Raw genomic sequence first — 11,851 nt, 5'->3', positions numbered from 1 at the left:
ACAAGCATTGGGTCAATGACTCCCAAACCAGACGATTTTAGGGCACTAGGTGTAAAGACACCCCTAAGGGCTTAATAACTCAAGTTAAAAAGGTCACGAATCTGAACAAGTCATTCTCCTTACTTTTCCTTAACTGTGCAATGTCTAGGTCTCTTAAGCTTTTTAATTAACCCATATAGCAAGTATTGGGCCAATGACTCCCAAACTAGATGGTTTTAGGGCACTAGATATAAAGATACCCCTACGGGCTTAATAACTCGAGTTAAAGAGGTTACGAACCCAAATAAGTCAAGTTTTTTTTTTTTTTAAAGAATCTTAGCTACTCATTTATTCTTTTTTGCAACACCAGCAATTATCAATGATGTACACCAGGGATTAGAATAGAGAGGTCACTGCTATGAAAGTGTGTTCATGTAAATCGAGGCATACTCATGATAAGTGTACTAATACCACAAATATAAACAACTCTCCTAGTGCAAACATCACATGCGAGTATCTACCCAATAAACCCTTTTCATACAAACCTACTGTGTGGGTAAAAATCTGATCACACTGCCCGTTTAGTGATCAGCAGCAAAGCACCGGCAGAATAGATGGCTCTAACAACCTGTAACAGAAAGGAAAAGCTCCGGCGGTGGTTCTTCCACCCGGGGGCACTCCGACGATCAAGTCAGTATGTTTCTCAAGGATAATCAAGTATTAAACTGAATACTCAAAGTATGAATTACATACCTTAGACCCACGGGGGTGCCTCTCTTTTATAATATACTTAATCCAAGTCCAACTAGAAATATGACTTCTGTGTACCCCAGTCTTAGTACTTACTCTGGACTCTTTAGGAGATAGACATAAACTCCCTAAGAGGTTTATCCTTATCTTAACTAAGTCCCCTCTTTGCTTCAGGACTCTTGTCCCTTATCTTCGGATTCCGACATCTTCGGAGATGACCTCGGCTTATCCGAGATTACCTCGGCTTAACTACCAGGGCACGTGGCACCTCGGCTGACACGTCGGCGTCACCATGCCACGTGCTGGTAATCAGAAAATATGTCCCCACAACTGCCCCCTAGGTTCTATTACCTCGGCATTCTGAGGTGATGGAACCTACACTGTTCGAAATTTTGTCACTTCTTTTTTGAGTATGCAAAAAACTGTTTTGCCAAGATTATCTTCTTTCAGCCGACGTGTTCTCTTCGGAGGACGAAGCTTCGGTCGTACTCCCCTACGCACATGAGCTGTCATGCATATCTAACTGTTTCTTCCACGTGTTTCGTCTTTATTGGAGCGTGTCAGTGACGCGCCTGGAAGCTGTCTGTTCGTTCGTCTGCGCCATCTGACGCATGCGTTGCTCTAGGCGCAATTATTGCCCTATTTTCGCCGCCGTTTCAAATTTTTGACAAAACTCTTTTTTGCCTCTTCTTTTCCTTTACTTTTTTCATTCTGTCTTCTCGTTCTCTCTCTTTCTGAAAGCTTTTTCTTCTTCGAATCCGCCATTGCTTCAAACTTTCTCCTGGAACCGCTTTTGATCCTTCATTCTTGCAAAAGCCCTCTTTGTTGTTGCAACTGGTTTCTGGGTTTGGTGCGCACTGCCCCGGCTTCATTTGTTCTGGTAAGACCCTTTCTTTTAATTCTTCAATTCTCTTTATGTGCTTTTGTCTGTCTACTGCCATTACTGATTTTGTTCGAGGTCTGGGATTTATTTGTCTCTTGAATTTGTGGCTATACTTTGAGCTTCTATGCTTTTCCATTTTTCTCTTTGCTGCTGTTTCTTGATTTGTTTCTGTATCTCTACTGCTTCTGAGAACTATACCTCTGTTCTTGAATCTGAAACTTCGTCTTTGTTTTCTTCTTTTTTGTATCTGTCCCAGATCTGTGCCTCCGATCTTTATCTTAATAGTTCGTAGATTTGGGATTTGTCTGTAGAACCCTTAATCTTTAGGGAAACCTGAAAAACGCCCATCTTCTGAAACATATTCCTCTTAGTTTAGGCCGACATAATGGGTATGTGGAGGCATAGGGTAAATACCCCAACAAGTCTTGAATACTTTAGGCAAGAATTCTCTATCCCAGCCGACGTTCATCTTAAGCTGGCTGGGGATAATGACACTATCGTGCCTACAGACCATACAATGCCTTTTCCAGTAGTTGCTTTTATCGAATGTGGACTTCGGCTCCCACTCGATCCCCTTTTTCGTCAAGTTCTTCATTTCTATAGGCTAAACCCCATGCAACTCACTATCAACTCCTATAGGGTAATTAACGGTATTATTGCCTTAGCTAGGCAAGAAAACCTTAGAATCACCCTAGCCGACCTTCAATATTGTTATACCATGTGTCCTCTCGATCTGAAGGATAGGGGTTTTGTCTATTACCTTAAGCCGAGATCCACTCAGTTCAAGATTATAGCTGACCTTCCAGACTCCAACAAGGGGGCTGGAGATGACTTTCTTATTGCCTCTGGAAATTGGGAATTTGGCCCAGATGAAGATGTCCACCTCTACCCTCTTCCTCGAACATTTACAGAGGGCAAGAGTAAGAGCCCTGAGTCAACACTTAGTTGTTTTTACTTAAGATTTTAATACTTTATTTCTGACGTCTGATTCTTTGCAGATCTTCATCAACCACCGAAAAATTTTCGCCAATCCTTCTTCCCAGGAACAGATCTGAAAACACTTCTTGGCCTCCCAATCCATAAACGAAAAACCCCAGTATTACTAAACTTCATCCCTGCATACAAATCCGCCTTACCCGACGTCCCAAGAAAAAGGAAAAAGAGCCTTTCTCCACCTACAGCCACAACCTTAACTGCTTCTACATCCCGAACAGATCAAGAATCCACATCTGACCCAGCCGATCTTCCATCAACTTCGGCCCCCTACTTAATACCAATTCCAGAACGTAAACGCCGAAGAAGGCTTGTAAAAACAGCCGAAATGGTTCGTTCAAAGCCTGTCGTCCAAGATCTTCTTGCCGACATTCCAACTGACGCCGAAGCCGCACCAGCGCAAACAATGCTCCCACCCAAACAAAAGAGAGTAAAAAGGGCTCAGCCTAAGGCCAAGGCTACAGATGCCGAAGCTGAAGATACTGTGCCCATTTCAAGGCTGGCAGAAAGCAAGAAATCAGCCTCTGTCTCCACCAAGAGATCTGCTGAGGGTCAACCCTCAGGGTCTACACAAACAAAGCGGCCAAGGTCATCGTCTGCGACGACCTCGGCTTCAAAGAAGCCCGACGTCCCATGGGCCCCTGATCTATCTCTGGAGGACAGGCCCATTATGGCTAGCGAGAGTGCTGACGACATTAATGTTGCTGTCGCTCTTAGCACTGCTCTCCTTCTACCGAATGACTTGGAGCGAAATGCCAGTTTTAGTGAGTATGAAAATTATGCTCTTATGCTCCAACATTCTGCTCAAGTAAGTATTTCTGTTTGTATTTATGTTTCTTCCTTCTTTTTCTTTCTGAGAAAATTTTCTGATACTTCTATTTTTATTCAGGCTATCCAACATGCCCATTCATTTTCAATGCAATCCTTTGAAAATCGTCAAAGATTGGTTGATATGAAGAGGGAAGCGACTTCAATGAAGAGAGAATTAAGGGCCCTTGAAGACAAAATGAAAAAACTAGAGGATCAAGCCGAGGCTGCAACAAAGAACCAAACCTTAGCTCTTGAAAAGGCCGAAGCTGCTGAAGCCGTTAAAAAAGTAGCTGAAGCCGAGAAAATTGAGGCCGAGGCTCAGTAGGTCCAAGCGCAAAAAGAACTTCAACAAGCGCTGGCCACCAAGGAGGCCGAAATCAAAGAGGCCGATGAAAAAGCCTATGCTCAAGGTATGGCCGACGTTGCAGAAGACTACAAGCTCCAAGTCAGGCAAGCATGCAACAGGGGATTCTCCCTTGGTTGGATGTCCTTGATAAAGAAGCTTGACCTTCCTGCTGACTCACCATTGCGTCAGGCGGATGCTATTCCGTTACCATTTCCTCCACCTCCCCCTGCTGGTGAGTCAGAGTCCGAGGCCGAGGAGGAAGATGAAGAAAATGATGATGGTGAGGCCTTGGTGAGAAAGCCCAAGAATGCTGCCGAAGTCAAGTCCCCTCCTCCCGCTGAACTGGTTATGGACTTAACTCAAGATGAGGGGGGTGATGATGCTGAGGAAGTGTCCAAGGAGTCTGTTTCAGGGCGTCTATCATCTGACCTCCTTCTGACTGAAAAAAGTCTTGACACAACTTTGGCAGAGATAGATGCCGAAATACAAGCGGAGAAGGTGGCCGAGGAGATTCCAGCTGAATCATCCGAGGTTCCAGTTTCTGCTGCTGCTGATGTTCGAGAGTCTTGATTTTCCCTTCTTTCTTTTCTGGACTTTGGACTTTGTTTTTTTCTTTCAATTCCTGGACAACGTATATTCCTTCTTATGGCCGATGTGCCTTTTTCAGTATGTAATTGCAACTGTTTTTGCTATGGATATGTCAATCTTATGATGTTCTGTTTGTTTGCTTCTGCGTAGTTCTATACTTAGAAATTTTTGCTTGCTTTCTGTTTTGCTTTCTTTGTGCAATCTTCTCGGGGTTACATACCTCGGGTATAACTACAAAGCTTTTACTTCGGCAAGATGCTGACCTGCAAACCTTGTATAAATTTTGACAAGCATAGAACATATACTACTCAATGTATACTTCTGCCATTTTTTCAAGTTTTCAATAAGTATTTAAACAATGATTTCGTTCTAACCTACTTGTAAATTGCTACAAATTTCAACAAGTGTTTAAACAATATACTTAACCTTTGCTTCGACCCGTTAATTTTCTGTATACCTCAGCGGGTGATCATACGTCGGCTTAACACAACCTTGTAAATTGCTACAACTTTCAACAAGTGTTAAGCATCTTTTCTAGGGTTCAGACAACCCACATATTGCTATGAGAACCTTAAGCAATAACCTCGGCCTATCTTCGATTTGTAAATTGCTACAAATTTTAACAAGTAAAGATAGGGAATCAGCTTGATTCCAACTTGTAAATTGCTACAAATTTCAACAAGTGGATCAAGGAATAACATCGGCTTAACTTCAACTTGTAAATTACTACAAATTTCAACAAGTGAAGATAAGGAATCGGCTTGATTCCAACTTGTAAATTGCTACAAATTTCAACAAGTGGATCAAGGAATAACATCGGCTTAACTTCAACTTGTAAATTGCTACAAATTTCAACAAGTGAAGATAAGGAATCAGCTTGATTCCAACTTGTAAATTGCTACAAATTTCAACAAGTGGATCAAGGAATAACATCGGCTTAACTTCAACTTGTAAATTGCTACAAATTTTAACAAGTGAAGATAAGGAATCAGCTTGATTCCAACTTGTAAATTGCTACAAATTTCAACAAGTGGATCAAGGAATAACATCGGCTTAACTTCAACTTGTAAATTGCTACAAATTTTAACAAGTGAAGATAAGGAATCAGCTTGATTCCAACTTGTAAATTGCTACAAATTTCAACAAGTGGATCAAGGAATAACATCGGCTTAACTTCAACTTGTAAATTGCTACAAATTTCAACAAGTGAAGATAAGGAATCAGCTTGATTCCAACTTGTAAATTGCTACAAATTTCAACAAGTGGATCAAGGAATAACATCGGCTTAACTTCAACTTGTAAATTGCTACAAATTTTAACAAGTGAAGATAAGGAATCAGCTTGATTCCAACTTGTAAATTGCTACAAATTTCAACAAGTGGATCAAGGAATAACATCGGCTTAACTTCAACTTGTAAATTGCTACAAATTTCAACAAGTGAAGATAAGGAATCGGCTTGATTCCAACTTGTAAATTGCTACAAATTTCAACAAGTGGATCAAGGAATAACATCGGCTTAGTTTGCCTGAGTTTGATATGTCTTCAATAATCATTAATCATACATGTTGAGAGAATTCTGAAAAGACTTTATTGATAATATCGGCCAAACAATGATGTTTATCTAATGATAGAAGAATTTCAAGTTACAAGTATTCCAAGGTCTGGGCAATGCTTTGCCCTCATTGTCTTCAAGCCGATATGCTCCATTGCCTAATACTGAAGTAACTCTGTAGGGTCCTTCCCAGTTTGGGCCAAGCTTGCCCTCCCTGGGATCCTTCTTGTTCCCGACGACTTTTCTTAGGACTAAGTCGCCAACTTGAAAATCCCTTGGATTAACCTTCTTGTTGTAAGCTCTGGCAAGCTGTTGCTGGTATACTGCAAGCTGAATTGCAGCCTTCTCTCTTCGTTCTTCTAGTAAATCCAGGTCTCGGGCTAAGAGTATGTCATTGGTGCCATTCTCTACTCCCTGGGTTCTGATCCCTGGGATGCCGATCTCCAATGGGATGACTGCTTCTGTGCCATAGGCCATGGCAAAGGGGGATTCTCCCGTTGATCTTCTCGGCGTAGTCCGATATGCCCAAAGCACGTTGGGCAGCTCGTCCACCCACTTTCCTTTTGCTGCTTGGAGCCTCTTCTTTATTCCATCCAGGATTACTTTGTTGGACGCTTCTGCTTGCCCATTACTTTGAGGAAAACTTGGAGTTGAGAAATAGTTCTTGATCTTGAATTTCGCACAGAAGTTTTTGATAAGTTTGCTGTCGAACTGTGTTCCGTTGTCGGCAACTATTGCTCTTGGAATCCCAAATCTGGTGATTATGTTTCTCCAAATAAAATTCTTGACATCCACATCTCGGATTTTGGCAAGAGGTTCTGCCTCTATCCATTTTGTGAAGTAGTCTGTTGCTACCAGTAAATATTTTCTTTGCCCAGTTGCTTGGGGAAGTTGTCCAACCAGATCCATGCCCCATTGGGCAAACGGCCAAGGGCTGGATACTGGGTTTAGGTCAGCAGCTGGCTGATGTATCAAAGGTGCAAACCTTTGACATTGCTCACACTTCTTTACATAGGCTTCGGCATCCTTTTGCATGTAGGGCCACCAATACCCTTGGGTAATGGCCCTATGGGCTAGCGATCTGCCCCCAGCATGGCTTCCACAAATTCCTTCATGAATCTCATAAAGAAAATCTTCAACCTGCAAAGGGTGTACGCACCTTAAAAGTGGTCCAGTGAAGGACCTCCTGTAAAGATGGCCTTCCGCTGTTAGGCTGAATCTGGCCGATTTCAGCCTAATTTTATGTGCTTCTTTGTGGTCTTCTGGCAGCTTCCCCTCTTTTAGGAATGCAATGATTGCATCCATCCAGCTTGGTCCAAGGCCCACGCACATCGTTTCTTGTTCGGTACTCTGTTTATCTATACTCGGGGCCGACATGTAGTCGATCATGATTGTCCTTGTTTTTCTGGTTTGAATTGAGCTGGCCAGGTTGGCTAATGCGTCGGCGTGGGTGTTGTCATCTCGGCTGACTTGGAGTAATCTGCAGTTCTGGAATAGGGCCGCCAGTCGGATGACTTCCTTTGCATATGCCGACATTCTTTCGTCTCTGGCTGCAAATTCTCCTGTTGACTGGTTAACAATTAATTGCGAATCACAAAAAACAATTACCTCGTCTGCCTCTGCTGCTGCTGCTAGCTTTAGTCCTGCAATTAATGCCTCATATTCTGCTTCATTATTGGAGGCTTTGAACCCCAGTCGGATGGACTGTTCTACAATCTTTCCATCTGGAGATATCAGCAGTACTCCTGCTCCTGCTCCCTGGCGGTTTGAACTTCCATCGACAAATAGTCTGAACGAATCGCCGATGTAGATGCTGCATGGTCTGAGCTTTTCTTTCTCTTGCTGTTTTGTCTTTGACTGGGTTTCTTTTTGTTTATTGGGATGGTCCTTATCTTGGCTCGACGGAGCCCGAGGTGTGATGGCTTCAGGTGTGAGTTCTGCGACGAAGTCGGCCAAAACTTGGCCCTTTATTGCTGTTCTTGGTCTAAATTCTAGGTCAAACTGACCCAGTGTCACTGCCCATCTTGCTATCCTTCCTGTTAAGTCTCCTTGATGCAATAAGGACTTCAGTGGGTGTTCTGTTAGAACCACAATCTTGTGTGCCTGAAAGTAATGACTTAATTTCTTTGAAGCCATTACCAGGGCTAGCATTAATTTTTCCAGTGGTAGGTATCTTGTTTCTGCATTTGCCAAAGTCTTGCTTACATAATAGACAGCCTTTTGCTCTCCTTTTTCCTCTCGGATTAGCACTGCACTGACTGCGTGTTCAGAGACTGCTAAGTACAAAAATAATTCCTCCCCTGGGACTGGGTTAGAAAGGACCGGGGTTGTGGTCAGGTACTTTTTTAGGTCGGCTAAGGCAGCTTCACATTCTTCTGTCCATAGGAAGTCGGTGGCTTTTTTCACCAGGTTAAAGAAGGGTCTGCACTTGTCTGAGCTTCTGCTGATGAATCGGTTCAGGGCTGCGGCCCTTCCAGTGAGCCTTTGGACTTGCTTTGCCGATGTTGGGCTCTGTAGCTCCAGGATGGCTTTGATTTGGTCTGGGCTGGCCTCTATGCCCTTTCTTGTTACCAGATAGCCTAGGAATTTACTTGACCCAACTCCGAAGGCACACTTTGCGGCGTTGAGTCGGAGCCGATATCTTTTGAGTATGTCAAAGACCTCTTTTAGGTCGGCAAGATGACCTTTTGACTCCTTGGTCTTTACGACCATGTCATCAATGTAAACTTCTACTGTTTTGCCGATCAGATGTTTAAACATCTTTGTTACTAACCTCTGATAGGTTGCTCCTGCGTTTTTCAGCCCAAAAGGCATTACCTTGTAACAGTACAAGCCTTTCGGGGTGATGAACGCGGTCTTCTCCTCATATGGAGGGTACATAGCAATCTGGTGGTACCCTCTGTATGCGTCTAAAAAACTCATTCTTTCGTGTCCCGAAGTGGCGTCTACCAGTTGGTCGATTTTGGGCAGAGGGAAGCTGTCCTTGGGGCAAGCTTTGTTGAGGCTGGTAAAATCCACACAAACCCTCCACTTGCCATTCTTCTTTTTTACTACTACTGTGTTGGACAGCCATGTCGGGTACTGAACTTCTCGGATGGCCCTGGCTTCAAGGAGTCTGTCTACCTCCTCCTCCACTGCTTCGACGTGCAATAACGTCGGCCTTCTAGCTCGTTGAATCACTGGTTTTGCCGATCTGTCGACGTTCAGACTGTGGCAAGTGACCTCGGGGTCAATGCCAGGCATTTCATAGGGTGTCCAGGCGAACGCCTCTATGTTTGCCCTTAAAAAATCTTCCAGTTCCTTTTCCTCTTCTCTGGCTAAGCCGGAGCCGAGAAGAAAAAATCGTTCTTCGTCGCCCTCCTGGACGAGGATTTTCTTTAGCGCCTCTTCGCTTTTCTCGGCTGGTTCTTTCCCAACATCTTCCAGGACTTCTATGTCCTCATCTTCAACTTCTGCTTTCTTTGGCTCCCGTATACTACAGGTGGATTTTATTGCTGCCATGGAGCAATTTTTGGCTTGTAGTTGATCCCCTCTGACTTCTTCAATCCCATGCTCTGTTGGGAACCGGAGTAGTTGATGCAACGTCGAGGGAACTGCCCCCATTGCATGCAACCACGGTCTTCCAAGGATGATGTTGTATGGTGAGGGTGTGTCAATGACCAGGAATTCTGTCCTGATCTTCTTAGTGCCGGCTTGTACCTCCAAGCTTGTTGCACCCAGTGGCCATGTCGGCGTTCCATTAAAGCCGACCATCGGGCCGCTGGATTGCTCTAGGTCATCGGGGTGAAGGCCTAGCTCTTTGTAACATCTGACGTACATGATATCACAGGAGCTGCCTTGGTCTATTAGGATGCGTTTTACTTGGCACTCCCCAACCTGGAGGGATACTACCAAGGCATCATTATGCGGATGTTGGACCAATTCTAGGTCGGCTTCGGTAAAGGCTATTATTGGCCCTTGGCATTCTTCTGGCCGATGTCTCTTGTCCCCAACTTGGTGGATATGCTGTAAATGTCTTACCCTCTAGGTTTCTCCTCTGACCTCGTTTTCGTTGACCCTTGAGTGGATCACATTGACCACCCTTGGTTCTCCTGCCTGTGGTAGCTGTGCTGGGGGAGGGGGTGCTGCTGGTGCTTGAGGCAACCTTGCCTGTTCTTCCTTGGTTCTGGCCTCATCGACCAGGTCCCTCAGAAGGCCTTGCCTTACTAGGTCCTCCAAGTGTGCTTTTAAGGCTCTACAACCTTGAGTTGGATGTCCTTCTTCATTGTGGTAGGCGCAACGTCTGCCGACGTTTCTTCCCATGAACTCCCCTGGTGCTCTTTCCGGAGCCCTGAAATATGGTTGATTTCGAATCCGATCCAAGATTTTATGGATTGGGATCCGGAATACCGTGGTTACCGCCTGTTTATTTCTTAATTCTATTTCTTGTCTGGTGGGTCCATTGTTGACTCGGCTTCGCTTTGGCGAGCCGTTTCCTTTTTCTTGCTTCACCTCTTTGTTTCCCGACGTATCTTCCTCGGCCCTGGCGTATTTCTCAATTCTTGCCATGAGTTCTTCCATGCTCTTTGGCAATGTTTTTGCCAAAGACTTCCGTAGTGGGCAGTCATCTTTCAGGCCGTTCTTGAAAGACACGACTGCTACTTCCTGGTTGCATTCAGGTATTCGGTTGAACACCTCGTAGTACCTCTTCGCATAGGCCCTAAGGCCTTCTTCCTTGGTTATTCTTAGAGCCATCAAAGCATCAACCCTCAGGGGTTGCAGCTTGTTGGTCACGAACCTGGCCACAAACATCTCGGCCAAGCCTTCCCATGTCTTTATACTTCCTTTCGGTAACTTGTGGAACCAATCAGACGCAATTTTCCCAAAGGATGAGGGGAATACCTTGCAGAGCAATGGTTCGTTCCCGCTATATAGTGCCATTGAATTTAGGTATAGCCCAACATGAAAGTTTGGATCTGACTTACCATCATAGATTTGGAACCTCGGCATACTGAACCTCTTGGGTGGTTCAAATTTGTCAAGTTCTACCGAGAAGGCTGTCTTCGGTTTTACTGGGGAGTTTACCTCGGCCTCTGCATTTTGCTGCCTCCTCTTGAGGTAGTTCCTTAAGTCTTCTTTGCTCCTCCCTGGAGCTCGGCTGTCTTTTGATTTTAGTCTTTTTGGTATACTGCTCTCGGCCTCGAGGTGGGTCCGCTTGGGTCTTTCTTCATGGGTTGTGTCAAAGTGGAGCACTTGCCCCTGAACATGTCGATGTTCTTTGGGGTCTGGATTCTTCATGTGTTGTGTCCTTCGGGACTCTTCTTGCCTTGGCCTTTCTCGTCCGACTTCCCCGGAAGACCGGTGAGAATGCCTTCCGCTCCTGGTATGTTGAGGGACCTCGGGGATTGCTTTTCCTCCACCTTTCTGGGTGTTGGTTGCTGGCATCGGCGTATTTTTCAGCGGGTATGGTGGTTGCATAACATTATTCTGCATTATGAAGTTGACGACCGACTGGAGGTCCGCCAACTTGTTTGCTAATTCTTTTACTTCCTCGTCTCTGCGTAGGCACCTGTCCCTCCATACCTGGAGGTTGTCTTCATTATAGTATTTTCCTTGGTTTGATCTTTTTGTTGTGTCACCTTCCTGGATATCGTCGTTCTCCCTGTGACCCTGGTCACGGGCTTCTGTATTGTGATTGTCTCCTTCGGCGTCAAGGTTAATCGGTCTGCTGCTTCCAGAAGGAGCATCGTCCCCAGCGTTTCCTTGCTGTCCGTTACTGGCCATCTATTCTTCCTTCGTTCCCACAGACGGCGCCAAATTGTGTGGGTAAAAATCTGATCACACTGCCCGTTTAGTGATCAGCAGCAAAGCACCGGCAGAATAGATGGCTCTAACAACCTGTAACAGAAAGGAAAAGCTCCGGCGGTGGTTCTTCCACCCGGGGGCACTCCGACGATCAAGTCAGTATGT

Source organism: Camellia sinensis, chromosome 5, assembly GCF_055761805.1.
Source record: "Camellia sinensis isolate YWXY chromosome 5, ASM5576180v1, whole genome shotgun sequence".
NCBI lineage: Eukaryota > Viridiplantae > Streptophyta > Magnoliopsida > Ericales > Theaceae > Camellia > Camellia sinensis.
Note: the sequence above shows the minus strand (reverse complement) of the source record.